We start from the raw sequence: 18916 nt of genomic DNA on the forward strand, positions 1-18916 counted from the left end.
AGGAATAAGAATAGGTAACATTTCTTTAAACTTTTTAAGAAAATTAACTATATTTACTAACATTTTATTGTAAATGTTATCTTAAATATAATTTTATTTTCAATGCTAACATTTTAACAAATGTTAAGAGATAAATGTTACTAGAGATCTAAAGTGTAGTAGTGTGCGTATTCGAGACTAATATTTATTGTCAATTTCTTGACCAATAGACATCTGCTCTAAATTGAGAAACTTCTTACAATTCTTTGCACGCCATAAAATTCTTCTCTAAGAATCAGGCTTACATACGTTTATGTGTATAGAGGTAAAGGAATAAAATTCGTGTTTATTCTCATCTTCTTCTCATTGTTCCTCTACTCTTGGCATATATATATATATATATATATATATATATATATAGTATGAGATTTGTTACTAATTTTAAATTTGAATCTCGATTCAAATTTAAATCATATCTTGAAATTCTAAATCTAAATATTTTAAATTTATGAATCATATCATAACTCAATTTGAAATATAATCAGTTAGAATCTCATCCAAATTTAGAAATAGAATAACTAATTATTCTCAAATCTCATTTAATATTCTCAATTATCATATTATTATTATATTTTTCGTGCTAGCAAAGAATATAATAATATTCCATTTTGAATTAATATAATTATTTATTTGATCAAATCAAATTAATAATTAAATAATTCTATAGCAAATGTTAGAATACTCGTTAGTGTGTGATCCCATAGGTTCAATACTAAGCGGGTATGTAGTAAATTAGTTATACTAAATTTACTAATCAAGGTTGGCGTCTAGCAATACTGCTCAACGACCCGATAGTATGAAGTAATATATTTTTACTAAGAACCTTAGAAGAACAAAGTATAATTCCTTCCATCTTTCCATCTCTTGGTTAACCCTTAGAGTATGGTTTAATTGTCAAACTCTAACTTGTTACAATTATTATAATGAACTGTGAATGACCTAAGAAACTCATTTCTTCATTGATTCAATTCCCTTGGCCAAGGTTTTATTCATCTAAGTCATTATAATCATAGAGTTTAAACTCTTTACCGAGAGTTGACGGATTCCTTATTGACTAATCATTAATTCTATAAGTATTTAAATTATACCCAATATCCATTCAACTAGCACCCTAGGGTATTAGGTGTCCGGAATCAAAGTATAACAAATATATTGTTAATTACTATGAAAGTCGCAGGTCAAAGGAAACTCTATCACTATGTTCATCTTGAGAATATTCTATTGACAAATATACGGTAATTATAACCATTAGGAATTCTCAAAGTGAGTCAGTTTAATTGTCATATCTCTATATGCACTATCAATATATATAATTTAATAAATAGATCTATTAATCTTCATCTAATGAAGACCATTATACATATATATATTTATCTTTTCGGATTATTAATGTCCTTTTTAATAATTCTATGACCAAGAATAATTTAGATTAAATTATAAAAAATTTATCTTTTAATATTATGATCACTATCACAATAATAAATTTTTAAATTTAATTAAGAGTCTTATTATATTAACATTTTAATATAATAACAATAACAAATTATTTAATACATAATTAATTGAATTGTTCTCATACTTCTTATTTCTAACAGAATATAAATTCAAGGACTATTTTAAGACTTAACTCATTTGGCATACTCCAGTAGCGAACGACTTTAACGAATTGCACACAGGTCAAGGGGCCAATCACAAATTCTAACTTTATCCATCAGAAAAAAATCACTTTTAATTTTGGTAACATAACGCGTGTCTAAAGAAGAGAAAACTCTCAATAATGATAATAAATAAATAAACTAGAAAAAGAAAGAAAATAATGTAATCAATATTTCAATATGTAGAAGAATCAAGAAAACAAAACCTACAACTTAAAATATACATTTTTCTCTAAACACTTACATAAGAGAATTCACAATTAAATATGTTTAGAAATGAAGGAGAAATAGGTAAACGGAGAAAATGGTTGGGGGGTATATATATAAGTAGTATTCGAAAAAGACAAAAAGAATTTGAAGTGAAGAGTTAACTTGCAGAGGAAGAAGCATACTTAAAATCGAAGAGGCTTGCCATTTTCGTTTACCACGACCATGTAGGCATACGTATTCATGTTATGAAGCAAAAATGTATTTAATTTACCGTTGGTTTATTTTTCTCGTTAGAAACTTTTTGAGTCAAAAATTTATTTTTAGTGACGATTTTACGTGTGTTAAAAAAAAGTTAATAATAAAAAAATTTGAAATCAATAGTAAGAATAATTTTTATTTTAGTAATTGTGTCCCAAGATTAATATTAGCCATTTATTCATAATTTATTTCGTTAAAGAAAATCTTATCTATTAATTATTCTACTATACAGTAAAAGTCATCTCGAACTCAATTTCTGTCTAGTATTACGCAAACGATTCCCAGAGACCCCGAATTCTCTTACTTGCCACCCAAATAACTCGTCCTTCTCTTTTAGCCTATGGGCCGATATTATCTCAACTTCTCACCACTCTCTGTTGTGTTTTTAACCATGAGTATCAAACTGCGGTTAATTGTGGATAAGCCCAACACGCAAGTGCTGACCAAACTTTCTTGTTTTCACGCCCCTTTTTCATTAAAGCCTAGCCAATGAGCACGAAAATTTCAGCCTCTTTTATCATCATAAATTTAGCAAGACTTTGATTTTTTATTTAAGGAAGCATTGGCCACAAAATTCACAAACAGTTTATGCATTTTATTACCTTTTTTACCGTGTTTTAGAATGAGAAAGAGAAAGTAAATTCTGCACTTCTCCTCCACATCCCAGCCCTTATTCTAACTGTTCTTCAATTTTTCTTCACGTTTTCTTCAAGAATCTAAACCATACAAATACAGTTTCTTACACATTTTCACTAATTCTCGCGTTTTTACCGAAAAATTAACAAGGTGAGCTCTTGTTTCTTCTCTATCTTCTTTTATTTTTTCAACAGTGATCATGGTGAATTCTTGCTCTCTTCTATATCTAAAAAATCTCTCTTGAATTCCCTATGAAATACGCTTAAAGAGCTAGAGAAATTCGAACTCAAAGTGGTTGAATTTGGACGTTTTTGTGACACTTTTCGGTTAAAAACAAAATTGCACCACCACCAACCTGCTTTTGTGTGCACGTTTTTTAGTGTGTGAAAGGTCTAAGAACTGAAATTAAATAAGAGGTAAGGATTAAGATTAATAGAGTATATTTGTGCTTATTTTTGGTATTTATATGAGTCATTTTGTGATGAATTTGTAATTATTTTACAAACTTGAAAATTCTGAATTATTTTTATTTTATCTTATTAAATATGTGTAATATGCAGTATAATTGCTTCTAAATTTTGTGTAATAACAGCCAAAAATATAAAAACACTTGAAATTTAAGTTTCAAGCTTTAAATATTACTAAAGATGAAGCCTTAAATATCACTAAAGATGAAAAAAAATGAAAAAATTGTATCCCTGAAAATTCAGCCGCCAAAATACCATGAAAGTCAGCTAGATGATGGTCCATAATGCGACACGTTTCGTCTTGAGACCCCTCAAATGGGAATCTTCAACACATGGAGATACCTAACTACATGCTACAAAATGTAACATCATGACATTTGTTTTCTAATTGGTGGCATCGTGTTATTATTGTTCTTCTTTTTAAGACCACCTAATGGAATCAATGGAAGAAAAGGAAAAAGTAGTATCACACATGCGTAGGGATGATGATGAGATGAAAAATATCAAACGGACAAGGTTAACCGTCAACTGATGGCTTTTCCCTCTAAAACAACATTCAGTTGTGATTCTTGGGAGATCAGGATCAGCAACTTGGTACCCATTCTACATCTTCTCAATCATCTACATTTGTTAAGGGAATATAGTAATTAAAATGAACAGTTATATATATCTGGTCGCTTGGACTAATTCATCTTACGATATCATTGAATTGGGTGTATTTTTTTTAATTACATTTATATCTCATCCAATAATATTAGGAATGTGAGTATATACATATATGAAAGAAATTGAGTTATTCAAATATTTTGCAATTAAAATTAAATAGGAAAATGATGACAAGTAGGATGATTGATACATAGATGGTGAAATGAGATGCACTACACAAGAGGGGGGTCTTGAGTAGGTTAAAAACTTTAGAAGCGAACCTTGAGAAATAGTACCGCTATCACTACCACAGAATCCTTGTTCCAATCAACGCCTGCAACTAGGGGTGGCAAATTACCTAAATTTTTTTTATGATAAAATTCAATAAAATTCAATTTACCAAATTTTTATTTTATAATAAAATTATTCCATCAAATTTGTTTTTTAATATATAGAATAATATCTTTAATTAATTATTAATCGATTAAAAAATTATAATCAACCATAATAATTTTTTTGATTGAAATTAACAATAATAAAAATAGGACATCACATAACAAATAATAAGTCTTAAAATCTTAAACATAAGTGCATAATAATAACAAAACAAACACATAAATCATAATCCACACATAAATTCTACCATAATTAAAAGTTAAAACAAAACACAACATAATTCATAAATCAACAAGACACCCAAAAAAATCCTTACATCAACACACATAAATTAATTATCAACTTCTAAATCAACAAAATTTGAGTCTGATCCAGAAGTTGAAACACCGCCTCTCCTAACACCTTGAGGATTCACATCTTCACCTTCGCCATCACCTGCAATTAGAAGAATACCCAAATTTAGAACAAGATATAAATACTTATAAATATTAAATTAGTAAAACAAATCCATCAATGCTTCCTGCCTGCATAACAAGTACCAGTAAAACAAACTTCATAATCCTTACTGCCTACTCTCAAAATTCATAAACAAATACCAGTAAAACAAATTTCATAAACAAATTCACAGTAATTTATAAATTCATCAATGCTTCCTGCCTGCATAACAAGTACCAGTAAAACAAACTTCAAAATCCTTCCTGCCTACTCTCAAAATTCATAAACAAATTTTAAAAACAAATACCAGTAAACCAAATTTCATAAACAAATCCACATTAATTTTCAACAGCATCAAAGAAGCTGTCCAGTGTCCACAACCAAAATCACAGATTCACAGTTCCTTATTAAAAAAAATAAAAATATTTACTTACTGGCTCAGAGCCGTCGAGAGGCAGGGGAGGAGAGAGCAGCGCCGCCGGAATCTGCCGGAACTGGAGCGTGCCGCCACGAATCGCGAACCGGCGAGATGAAACAGCAACCGGCGAACCACGAACCGCCACGAACTGGAGCGTGCCGCCACGAACTGCGAAGCCGAGGAGTGAGGACAGACGAGGGAGCTGAGTTGTTGAAGGATGAAGATTGAAGGAAGGGTCAAGGTCCGTTGGTCTGAGGGTCTGTCGGTATGAGGTCTCAGCGTCTTAGGGAGTCAGGGTCAGGGAAGGGAGAGACGGAGAGTAAGGGATGAAGATTGAAGGAAGGGTTAGGCGCCGTTAGGGTTAGGGAAGAGAGTTAGGGCCGGCTGTTTGTGCTGGGAAGGAGGGGAAGGAAACTTTTTCTATTTATATATCAGTGGCAAAATTACGAAATTACCCTTTAAAAAATAATATGTCAGCCCGCCGGGCCAGCCCGCCCCGCCCCGCCTTGGCCCGCGGTTTTGGCGGGTTTTTAAAATTTGGCGGGTTCAAAATCTCGTCCCGATCCACCGTTTTTGGCGGGTTTGGCGGTTTGACCCGGCGGGTTCGGCCCGTTTTGCCACCCCTACCTGCAACCTACCTAATAATGACCAAACATTAAGCAAAGTGATGAGAAAAATTGAGGTTCTACCAGGTAGCTAGTGCTACAAAAGGACATTAAATGAGAGGTTAGAACTTAGAAACACCAAGATGTAAATAATATTTTTTTTAACTTAATTCCGCATAGTAGATAATGTCTTGGCTGGGGGTGATTTTACTGTCTTGCCCCCAATTGGTGATGATGAGATTGAACAGTTGGAAAAAGCTAAGAGGGTATTAAACTGTATATATATGTGTTTGTATGTGACATAAGAAAAACTGTGGGAATGTCTTCCCTATTTCTAGTTGTTTGTGGAGGGATTATATTCTCTGTATTATTGGTAGTTAGGATTGTTAGTTGAGCATGAGAGAAAATCAAATCCATCACCTGCCTATGGAACCAATGAGCATCATTAATTAAGTCCTAATACATGCATGCATGCATACATACATGTATTTGGTGTCCCTGCTATTGTACGGATTTCATGAATTCAACATTGACTATAAAGACCAACACAAAGAAAAACTATATATTCAATAATAATAATAATAATTTAATTTTAATACACTATTAGTATAAAGTAGTTTTACACGTGCATCTAATTACGTAACTGTTCCGACCCAGCCCACTAGCGAATTGGACATGGGTACCGGATAGGCGACCTGATTTTGAAGAGAGAACTTTTGCGTGATCTAAAAATTAGAATAAATTCCCGTTGTAAGTATAGCTTCTAAACCAACCAAAGTCCTTTCTTACAAACGTTTTGGTTGTCACAAGCAACAAACCCCTTTAAAATTGATAACCGAGTATTTAAACCTCGGGTCATCTTCTCAAGGAATTGCAGGGAGGTATGTTCTTATTATTGGTTATGAGTCTTGTAGATTGGGGGTTTTGAAAGTAAGGAAGAAGTATGTTAAATGACACGTAAAATAAATAAATAACTCTAAAATAAACTCTTGGCAAGATATGAGAAATTGGAAGTCCTATCCTAGTTATCCTTATCGATGGTGATGAGAATTGAGTTTTAATCCTACTTAGTTAACCTTTACTAAAGTAAAGGAAAGTCAAGCGGATTAATTAGTTTGATCCTCAGGTCCTAGCCAGTTCCTAAGAAAGGACTAGAGTTATTGGAATTCGATTCAATTAGCAAAAATAGCAATTATCAATCACGATGAGTTTGATAACTCAAGAGTCTCCAATTAATCAATTAAAGCTAAAGAATATAAAAAGCTAAATGAAAAATCATAAATCTGAAACACATCAAACTACGTTTAAACATAAATTCAAATCTAACATGGAAAGGTTTATAAGTTAAATTGAAAAGATAAATATCAATTAAAGTAATAAAATAAGAGTGGAAAATAAATTAAAAGAAACATTGAACCTGTGATGAAGAAGAAATAAACCTAATCCTTTAAGAGGAATCCTAATCCTAAAACTTAAGAGAGAGGGGAGAGCATGTCTCTCTAAAAACTACATCTAAAATTATGAAAAGTGAATTATGGAAGACATGAATTGATGAATGGATGCATTCCCCCACTTTATAGCCTTCAATCTGTGTTTTCTGGGCCGAAACTGGGTCAGAAACAGCTCAGAAACCGCCCCTCAGCGTTTTCTGGTACGTACAGGTCACGGAAAAGTGACGCGGAGGCGTCGTCCACGCGTTTGCGTGGGTTGAGATTCGCAGATGCAACGCGGGCACGTCATTCACACGTTCGCGTCACCTAAATTTGGGGCAGCTATGGCAAATTATATATTGTTGCGAAGCCCCGGATGTTAGCTTTGCAACGCAACTAAAACCGTGTCATTTGGACTTTTGTAGCTCAAGTTATGATTGATTTAGTATCAAGAGGTCAAGCTGGACAGCTTAGCAATTTCTTCAACTTCTTGTATTCCTTCCACTTTTGCATGCTTTCTTTCCATCCTCTGAGCCATTCTTGCCCTGTAATATCTGAAATCATTTAACACACATATCACTAGGGGTGGCAATGGGTAGGGTAGGGTAGGGTTTGAACCCAACCCTAACCCTACCCGCGGGTTGAGTTTTTGACTAACACTCAACCCTACCCTACCCGCGGGTTGAGAAATACCCAACCCTAACCCTACCCACGCTCAACCCGCGGGTTGACAAAAAAAATATTATAATGACACAAATATCTCATAAATAACACAAGTATCCTTGGTTCAGTGGCTAGGATCCTTTTGCACATGCTTAAGGTCCTTGGTTCAACTCCCATATATAACATTTTTAAACATATATAACACATATTATGGAAGGTGCGGGTAGGGCGGGTAGGGTTGAGACTCAACCCGCACCCTACCCGCTCCGCAGGCCAACCCGCTCCGTGCCCAACCCTACCCGCAGCGAATCGGGTTGGCAACCCTACCCGACCGGGTTGGGTCGGGTTGGGTACCCGCGGATAGGGTCCATGCTGCCAGGCCTACATATCACGGCATCAAATGGTAATAAGAGAGGATTTAAACATAGCAAAATTAAAGCCTAAAGAAGCATGTTTTTAATCATAGCACAAAATCCGGAAGGAAAACGTAAACTCAAGCAATTAGTATGAATAAGTGTATGAAAGATTGATAAAATCCACTCAATTGAGCACAAGATAAACCATAAAATAGTGGTTTGTCAACCTCCCCACACTTAAACATTAGCATGTCCTCATGCTAAGCTCAAAAGAACTAAAAGAGTGAAGGAGAATGGTAAAATGTATGAGATGCAACTACATGCAACAATGATTCTACCTACTTGGTGAAAAGTAAATAAATCTTTCAAGAACAAATATGAACTGGATTTCACTAATTCAAATCACAAAATAAAGTACAAGTAAACTTGCAAAAGAAAATAGCTCATGAAAGCAGATGAACCCTCACTAGAAGTGTATACACTCTAATCGCTCAGGTGTTTAAGGTTCGATTCTCTCAATTCTCTACTAACCTTGCTTTCTAAGGCTTGCTCTTCATCTAACAATCAACAAAAATTTAATGCACAAAATACTCATATCAAGAGGTCTTTTTAAGGGTTGTAATGGGGTTAGGGTCAAGGTAGGATTGTATTTGGTCAAGTGGACTAAAATTTGAATCCTTAATTAACTTAAACTTTCCACCTAACTTAGGATAATCCATGTAATCATAATATAAAATCAATAACTACCCATTAACTGCGTTTACTACATATTTATGCATTCCAAGTTTTGAGTACAGTACATATGCATTGCTATCGCCATTTACTTTGGGGCATTTTGTCCCTTTTTTACTTTTCTACTTTTTTTATTAATAAATTTTTTTAATGCATATGATTAAGGTATTGAATGCATAAACATGTTCTTAACATTTTTCATATTTTCACACAAATTATAACATACTCAATTCCCAAACCAAACGTTTCCAAACCCACTTTCCCCACACTTAATTCATGAGCACTCTCACTAGTCTAAGCTAATCAAGGATTCAAATTAAGGACATTATTATTTTTCGCTTAGGGTTAGTGATGAGCTAAAGTAAAGAACAAGGGGTAAAATAGGCTCAACATTGGTTTGCGAAGGATAATGAAAGGTAAGGCCATATGGGTATGTAAGCTTAGTGAAACAAGGCCTCAATCATATAAGTGTATGCATACATTAAACAATGGAAATATAGAATCAAGAAAGACAAGAATCACAATTTTAGAGAGAATAACACACACCAAAAATAAAATATTGGTTGATAAAATGCAACCAATCAAATAGGCTCAAAATTTCACTGGTTTTGTTTGTTCGAACTCTAAACCATGTTCCTAAATAATATTTCTTCAAACAAGTTTTTCAAAAAGTTTTTAATTTAAATTAGTGAAATACTATAAAAAGTTTCTTGAAAAAGAAAATATTACTTCAACCAAGTAATGGTAATATATGCACAAAATCAAACAAACATGCGAATGCAACAATGAACAATTAAAGAAAATAAGACATTGGTGTTGAGAAGAGAATAACTAACCCATGGAGATCAGTATCGACCTCTCCACACTTAAAGATTGCACCGTCCTCGGTGCATGCTGAGATGTGCAGGTGGACGGGTTGCTCCAACTGATGCTTTTCTCCCAGGTTTGTGCAGATAGACTTGTTTGTCTCCCCTTGTAAACGCCTTCCGATTCCCTTCCGGGTGGCCATCCTGAAAGAAAAAGGGAAGAAAAGTAACCCAGAAATAAAGATAAGAAAACAAATAAAATATGGGTGTTAATGCCAAATAATAAGGGTCTCAAGTACATGGTAGCTACAACATGCAAGTGAGAAAATAGTAAGAGCAAATGGCATATCAATAGTGCAAAAAGTGCAACAAAGGGGAAGAGAGTGTGGGTAATGCAAGATAGTGTAAGTGCATATCAATGCAAAAGGAATATCAGTATTATAAAAATTAGCATTGATTTATGAATAATAATACCCAATCAGAATAAAACAAGTCATAAAGCACCAGAATAATTCAAGAAAAGATGCAATAGTTGAAAAAGAGAATTTTAACACCAATGGAAAAGAAAAAGAAAGTAAGAAAGGAGAAAGAAAGAAATAATAAGGAAAGAAAATATTTAGATAAGGGAAAGAAAAGATAAGATATTTGGCTGATTTGGAAAAGCTGTGCGCCGCTTGAGACGCGGACGCGTGAGTGACGCGTTCGCACGGATAGTGCTTCTATGAAATGACGTGGACGCGTCATCCACGCGGTCGCGTGGATCGATTTGTGCCATTAGCACGAGGGCAGCCTCTCGATCGCGCAACTCTCTGTTTGAAACTCATATTGCCAAATTTTAGGGTGACGCAGTCGCGTGGAGGACGCGATTGCGTGGTTGGCCTTGTTTTGAAAAACGGCGCGGACACATGGGACACGCATTCGCATGGTAAGGCTTGTGCTTCTAGCGTGAGTCCAGCCACGTTCCAGCCCAACATTCTGTCATACACCCCTTTTTACGTCAATTTTGGGGCACGCGTTCGCGTGGGTGACGCGGACGCGTGGGAGGCATTTTCCCCACATGACGCGGACGCGTCAGCGACGTGATCGCGTGGGTCAAATTGTGCCAAAGGCACGCCTCCAGCCACACTTTCGCGTAACTCTCTGTTCCATTTTGTTTTCTTCCCAATGCACATATGACGCGGACGCGTCGGCGACGCGGTCGCGTTGCGTGCAATTTTTTTAATGTAGTATGCAGAATGCTATGCATGATTCCAGGTTCAATCAAAACTCAAAAACAAACAAAACAGACTAGAATTAAAACTGAAGAGGGATAATCATACCATGGTGGGTTGTCTCCCACCTAGCACTTTTGGTTAAAGTCCTTAAGTTGGACATTTAAGGAGCTTCCTGTTATGGTGGCCTGTGCTTGTATTCATCCAAAAATCTCCACCAATGTTTGGAATTCCAATAGCCTCCGGGATCCCAAACTAGGCGCAGAAAGCCTTCAATTAAGTTAAAGCAAGTGACAAGGCCCCACGAGTGTTGATTGTTGGAATGAATTCCGGGGTCCCAAACCTTGCTTTTGCACCCGTCTTTGTGTAGATCATCATGATTCCATCCGGGTGGCACGCGATTGAAATTGTCACTACAGCTTCCAAACAACTTCCAAGACCCATTCAATTGAGCTCTACACCAACTTTTGCGTTTAAACTTAAAGCTTCCAACCATAATGAACCTTGCAGGACAATTCTTACCACTGATCATCTTCCTCTTACTCTTAATGCTGCAAAGAGCTCTAAGTTGACCATCCGTCTCCAGTAGCCCATATTCCAGTGGAATTAAAAAGCTAAGGGATATGAATTTTACCCACTTGAATGTTGTGAAGGATGATGGCAACTTAGGGGGAGGTGTTTCTAATGAACGTGCAAGCTCCACTCCCTCGTGCTCTTCTTTGACATCTTCCACCTATTTGCAAGCTTCTTCAATTTCAACTCTCCCTCTTGGTAGCTTTCTTCTGATTCAATTTCTTTTTCATTGTTCACCAAGGGCATGGGAGGTTGTGCTTCTTCTTCTTTAATCTCCATGTCAAGTCCAATGGGAGAGGATTCAAATGTAAATAAGAATTCATTAATGATTGAATCCATCTCTTGATTGTCCCCTTCAAAGTCTTCAACCATGATATGCTTTGGAGGTTGTACACCTTCCTCAACATCAGTTTCAAACGTCTTTGAAGGAGGCTCTATAACTTGACTTTTTCATGGAGGTTCAGCATCTCCTACGTCTTGAACCACTTCTTCTTCTTCAATAATTCCAGTTTCCTCCACTTGTTTGAGTACAAAGTCACGCTCCTTATTGTCCACTGGAGTTTCTAGTATCTCCTTCATGCTACGTTCTCCATTAGATTCTGTACATGAAGCCATGGGGGTTCCTTGAATGTCTGAACGTCGAAAAGGCAATCGATTTATCGCTTGATCCAAGTGTTTAAGTATGAAATCGTATTCCTCCTTGATGGCTTCTTTTCTATGATAGCTCCCTTCAACTACTCTTTCATCTGCGAAGGTCTTTACTACCTTCACCTTTAGTGCCTCCTCTAGCTCCTTATGAAATATAGATTCACGAAGATGATCCTCTCTCTCTTGTTCCATATCAATAGTATCATTGGGATCATGTTGCTCTTAGGTTGATGGATGTGGGTGCTCTTCCATGGATGGTGGTGATGGGATGGGTGGATCATTATGTGGTTGAGATGGAAGTGTATTAGAGCTTGAGGGTTGAATATTGGGGGTAGAGGGTTGGTCCATGCGAGATATAAGTGCTTGAAGAGTAGAGGTGAGACTAGTGATAGAGGCAAGTGTGCTCTCCATGGAGGTTTGGGATGGATAGATTGAGGGTTCATTTTTTTGGAAAACAGGTCCATAATATGGAGGTGGTTCTTTTTGATAAGGATATGGAGATGGTGAATATTGAGGTGGTGGTTCTGGGTATGGTTCATATGGTGGTTTGTGTGGTGGATAAGGATTAGGGTCATTTAGAGGTGAATGGTGGAAAGGGACTTCAGAGTGTGGTGGTTCAAAGCTATGTTGAGGAGGTGGTTCATCGGCATATGATGGGGCTTGTTGGTAACTACAAGGGGTCCACCATATCTATCATCCTGGTATGCATTGCAGAGTGGTCTTCGTCCATGATATCTTGGAAGGTGTTGTTGCCTAAATGGTTGATCAGATCCTCTTGGCTCCATCCATCTTCGATTGCTTAGACCTTGATGCATATTCCTGTTATAGCTTCCTCTTCCTGCAACATAGTTGTAACCATACTCATAGCCAAAGGGGTTAGAGTTCATAGTAGTAGGAGAATATAGAAATAAAAATTAACAAAAAGAAAATATTTTAAAAAAAGATATGATTTTTGAAAAAGATAAGATAAGCTTTTGAAAAAGATATGATTTTCGAAAAAAAATAAGATAAGATTTTGAAAAAGATATAATTTTTGAAAAAAAGATTTGAATTTTGAAAAATGAGATAAGATAAGATAAAAATTTTAAAATCTAATTTTTTTTTGAAAAATATTTACAATAACCAATAATAAGACACACGTTTGCAATTCCCCGGCAACGGCGCCATTTTGAAGAGAGAACTTTTGCGTGATCTAGAGTTCAGAATAAATTTCCGTTGTAAGTACAGCTTCTAAACCAACAAAAGTCCTTTCTTAAAAACGTTTTGGTTGTCACAAGCAACAAACCCCTTTAAAATTGATAACCGAGTATTTAAACCTCGGGTCATCTTCTCAAGGAATTGCAGGGTGGTATGTTCTTATTATTGGTTATGAGTCTTGTAGATTGGGGGTTTTGAAAGTAAGGAAGAAGTATGTTAAATGACAAGTAAAATAAATAAATAACTGTAAAATAAACTCTTGGCAAGATATGAGAAATTGGAAGTCCTATCCTAGTTATCCTTATCGATGGTGATGAGAATTGAGTTTTAATCCCACTTAGTTAACCTTTACTAAAGCAAAGGAAAGTCAAGTGGACTAATTAGTTTGATCCTCAGGTCCTAGTCAATTCCTAAGAAAGGACTAGAGTTATTGGAATTCGATTCAATTAGCAAAAATAGCAATTATCAATCACAATGAGTTTGATAACTCAAGAGTCTCCAAGTAATCAATTAAAGCTAAAGAATATAAAAAGCTAAATAAAAAATTATAAATCTGAAACACATCAAACTACGTTTAAACATAAATTCAAATCTAACATGAAAAAGTTTATAAGCTAAATAGAAAAGATAAATATCAATTAAAGTAATAAAATAAGAGTGAAAAATAAATTAAAGGAACATTGAACTTGTGATGAAAAAGAAATAAACCTAATCCTTTAAGAGGAATCCTAATCCTAAAACTTAAGAGAGAGGGGAGAGCCTCTCTCTCTAAAAACTACATCTAAAATTATGAAAAGTGAATTATGGAAGACATGAATTGATGAATGGATGCATTCTCCCACTTTATAGTCTTCAATCTGTGTTTTCTGGGCAAAAAACTGGGTCAGAAACAACCCAAAAATTTCCCCCAGCGTTTTTTGGTACGTACAGGTCGCGGGAAAGTGACGCGGAGGCGTCGTCCACGCGTTTGCGTGGGTTGAGATTCGTAGATGCGACGCGGACACGTCATTCACACGTTCGTGTCGCCTAACTTTGGGGCAGCTATGGCAAATTATATTATTGTTGCGAAGCCCCGGATGTTAGCTTTGCAACGCAACTGAAACCGCGTCATTTAGACTTTTGTAGCTCAAGTTATGATCGATTTAGTACCAAGAGGTCAGGCTGGACAGCTTAGCAATTTCTTCAACTTCTTGTATTCCTTCCACTTTTGCATGCTTCCTTTTCATCCTCTGAGCCATTCCTGCCCTGTAATCTCTAAAATTACTTAACACACATATCACGGCATCGAATTGTAATAAGAGAAAATTTAAACATAGCAAAATTAAAGCCCAAAGAAGCATGTTAAGAAACCCAATGTATGCATGGAGTGGTGACGCTCCTTCACACCCGGCTTGAGTGAGCATCGAGGACGATGCTATTATTTAAGTGTGGGGAGGTCACCATCTCTGGCATCTATTTATTTTGGTGAACCACTACAGACTCTCTTCTTATTATGCCCATTTTCTGTATTTTTGCACATTTCTCTTTTTTGCTTTTTTTTTGTACTTTTGCATTCTGCACTTTGGGCTGTATAATATCTTGGATATTTTAGCTTGATTTGCACCTTAGTTTACTAGTTATATATTAAGTAGATTAATTAGTATAGTTTACCCTTTTTAGCATATGATAGTTGATTTGATTGAAAATAAAAAGGAAGTAAGCTAGAGACTTTAACAGAATCAAAACAATCCACACCCTTTGTATATATAGCATTACATGTTAGTTAGTTAACAACATTTCTTCAAGGAGAAACACTAAAACTTTAAAGCCATCCAATAAATTTTACATTGAGAATAATGGAAACTCTTAATTTCTACTTGTATGACATACATAACTGATATATGATTTATGAGCTTGAGAACACACAGCCTGTGAGTTTTGAGCTTAATTGTATGGTTACATTCAAACCATAAATTTCGTTCCTGTGTGCTTTGCCCTTCTTTTTTATTCTGATGTTCTTTACTTTGCTTTAATCTGTATGTCCAATATAGAATATAGATACATGCCAAGATAGGATTGAGGCCATATTTGATTATTAACTCACTTATCCCAAATAAAGCCTACCTTTTATGCCATCCTTGTTAACCCCCTTGAGTTTTTAATTCTCTTCTGTTTTATAACCACATTACTAGCCTTAAGCAGAAAAACAAAATGAAAATCCCAAGTTGAATCCTTGGTTAGCTTAAGATAGATATTGTATAAAATTTAAGTGTGAGGAATTTTATGGAAACATGGATGATAGAAAAAAGTAGGAAATTTAAATTGAATAAATTATTTGAAAAATTTGGGAAGCAAGCTCATGTGCATTGACAAAATTTTTTTTGTTATTTTCAATAAGGGGATACAAAAATTCCCCAAACGCAAAATAAGAAAAATCAATGCACATGGGGGCAAGGTTGAATTTAATGCATGAGTTTGCAATACAAAGTGGGAAAATTTGGGCAAATAGGTTAAGAAACTTTTGATTTGTATAAAGTATGTATATGTTAGGTGAGATCTTAGACTAATCAAGGATTCACTTATTCACTCACTTAGCCTTATACATATACCCTTATTTCTACCTTGGCCCCATTACAACCCTGAAAAGACCTCATGATTTTTGTATGTCTATATTCTATAATTGTTGATTGGTTAGATGAAGAACAAAGTTGTAGAAAGTAAGGATAAAAAGAAGAATAGAGTGATTAACCCAATAAACACTGAGTGACTAGAGAGTAAACACAAAATCCAATGAGGGTTCAATAGCTCATCACCATATATCTCTGCCTTAATTGTTAATTGTCTTGCAAATTTGAAAAAATATTTTTACCCATCTCAATTGTAAAAGTGCTTTAACATTATCTAAGGTTGGCTATGCGTATATGATTCCTTGAGAATGTGAATTAATTTAACTACATGTAAAGCTTTATATATAGGTGAATAATAACTAGATTTGCATGACTCATTTAGGTAATTACATCTAGGATAGATTGCATTGCATGAGATTCCACCACTTTACCTTACTCTTTATCTTGGATTTAGCATGAGGACATGCTATTGTTTAAGTGTGGGGAGGTTGATAAACCCATATTTTATGATATATAATGTGCTCAATTTAAGTGATTTATCAACTCTTCACTTGCTTATTCATATGAATTTGCATGGTTTTACAATTCCTTCCTTAGAATATGATGTATGAGAAAAAATGTTTCCTATGCTTCAAAATTATCAAATTTAATTATCCTTTATTACCATTCGATGCCGTGATTTGTGTGTTGAGTACTTTCAGGTTTTATAGGGCAATAATGACTTAAAGGATGGAAAGAAAACATACAAAAATGGAAGGAAAGCATAAATTAGAGTTTTGGAGAAATTGGCAGTGACGCGTCCGCATGGACGATGCAAATGCATAGTTCGCGCTAAAGAGATTCGACGCGAACGCATGGATGAGGCGAACGCGTGACTTGCAAAATACAATTGACGCGGGCGCATGACTGACACGACCGCGTGAAAGAGCAACACTCCAGATGACGCGACCGCGTGACCCACGCGGACGCATGACGTGCGCGATCTGCAGAATTTGCAGAAGTCGTCCTCAGCGATTTCTGGGCCCTTTTTGGCCCAGATCCAAGTCCAAGAGGCACATGTTAGAGGTTATGAAGTGGAGGAATGCATCCATTCAGGGAGTTGGCCAGTAATTCACTCTTCATAGTTTGGATGTAGTTTTTATAGAGAGAGGTTCTCTCCTCTCTCTTAGAATTTAGGATTAGGATTCCTCTTAAAGGATTTAGGATTTCTACTCTTCATCAGGTTCAATATTCCTTTTACTTTATATTTCTCTTTTACTTTCAGATACTTTAATGCTTGTATTATTTATGTTGCCTATTTGGCTTATGAACCATTCATGTTAGGATTTTCTTTATTTGATATAAATTGAGATATTTCAAACTCATGATTGCTTTCTTTTATTTATATAAATAATTTGGATTTTTCCCCCTTTTGGCTTTGGTTGATTAATTGGTAACTCTTGAGTTGTCAAACTCAGCAGTGATTGAAATGGGCAGATTCTACTTGATCTAGATTGCTCTAAAGCTAGCCCTCCCACAGGGATTGACTAGGACTTGAGAATCAAGCTAATTAGTCCACTTGACCTTCCTTTGTTTAACAAAGGATAAGGGTAACTAGGATAGGAATTCTAATTCTAATACCTTGCCAAGAGTTTATTTTATTATTACTATTTTATTTTTCTTATCATTTAACATACTTGTTCCTTACTTTCAAGACCCCAATTTACAAGACTCATAACCAATAATAAGAACATACCTCCCTGCAATTCCTTGAGAAGATGACCCGAGGTTTAAATACTTCGGTTATCAATTTCAAATGGGTTTGTTACTTGTGACAACCAAAACGTTTGTAAGAAAGGACTCTTGTTGGTTTAGAAGCTATACTTGCAACGGGAATTTATTTTAAATTTTAGACCACGCAAAAGTTCTCTCTTCAACGGGATGCTTGATAAACCACTATTTTATGGTTAATCTTGTGCTCAATTGAGTGGTTTTTATCTACTCTTTACCCACTTATTCATACTATTTGCATGGTTTTATATTTCCTTCCTGATTATGTGCTTTGATTGAAAACATGCTTCTTTGGACTTATATTTGCTTATTATTAATCCTCTCTTATTACCATTAGATGCCTTGATATGTATGTTAAGTGTTTTCAGATATTATAAGGCAGGAATGGCTCAGAGGATGGAAAGGAAGCATGCAAAAGTGAAAGGAATGCAAGAAGTTAGAGAAACTGCTAAGCTGTCCAGCCTGACCTCTTCGCACTCAAACGGCTATAACTTTAGCTACAGAGGTCCAAACAACACGGTTCCAGTTGCTTGGAAAGCTAACGTCCGGGGCTTCGATTTGATATATAATTTGCCATAGTTGCCCCGACGCTAGGCGACGCGAACGCGTGGGTCACGCGGACGCGTGACCTGGCCAACACCCAATCCGCGCGGTCGCGTGGACGACGCGGCCGCGTCACTTTTCCGCGACCTGTACGGACCAGACAGCGCTGGAAGTGATTTCTGGGCTGTTTCTGACCCATTTTTCGGCCCAGAGAACACATATTAGAGGCTATAAAGTGGGGGAATGCATCCATTCAGGAGCAGGCCTCTCATAATTTACTTTTCATGTTTTAAATGTAGTTTTGGAGAGAGAGGTTCTCTCCTCTCTCTCTCTCTCTCTTAGGATTTAGGTAGTGTTCTTAGAAATTAGGATTTAGGACTTCTCTTAGCTTTCTAGAGTGACTCTCGATCCCAGGTTTAATATTCCTTTTTACTATTTAATTTCTCTTTTATATTTTGATTATTCTGAAACTTTTATTATGTTTGATTGATGTTGCCCAATTGGCTGTTGATGACATTTTTATTTAATGATATTTGAGGTATTTCAGTTTACTATTGCTCTCTTTGATTTATGTTATTGATGCTTCCCATCTGAGGATATTTTCACTCTAGCAATTT

General features: G+C 35.5%; 1 long non-coding RNA gene across 1 annotated transcript; it reads right to left on the minus strand.

Moving 5' to 3' along the window:
* Positions 1–3704: 3704 nt before the first annotated feature.
* On the minus strand, positions 3705–5926 carry LOC107492828 (uncharacterized). Its single transcript, XR_001592850.3, has 3 exons — positions 5787–5926; positions 4192–4244; positions 3705–3886 (listed from the first exon to the last, which is right to left on the minus strand). It is a non-coding gene; the product is annotated as an uncharacterized LOC107492828 (long non-coding RNA).
* Positions 5927–18916: the final 12990 nt, after the last annotated feature.

Source organism: Arachis duranensis, chromosome 6 (assembly GCF_000817695.3).
Source record: "Arachis duranensis cultivar V14167 chromosome 6, aradu.V14167.gnm2.J7QH, whole genome shotgun sequence".
Lineage (NCBI taxonomy): Eukaryota > Viridiplantae > Streptophyta > Magnoliopsida > Fabales > Fabaceae > Arachis > Arachis duranensis.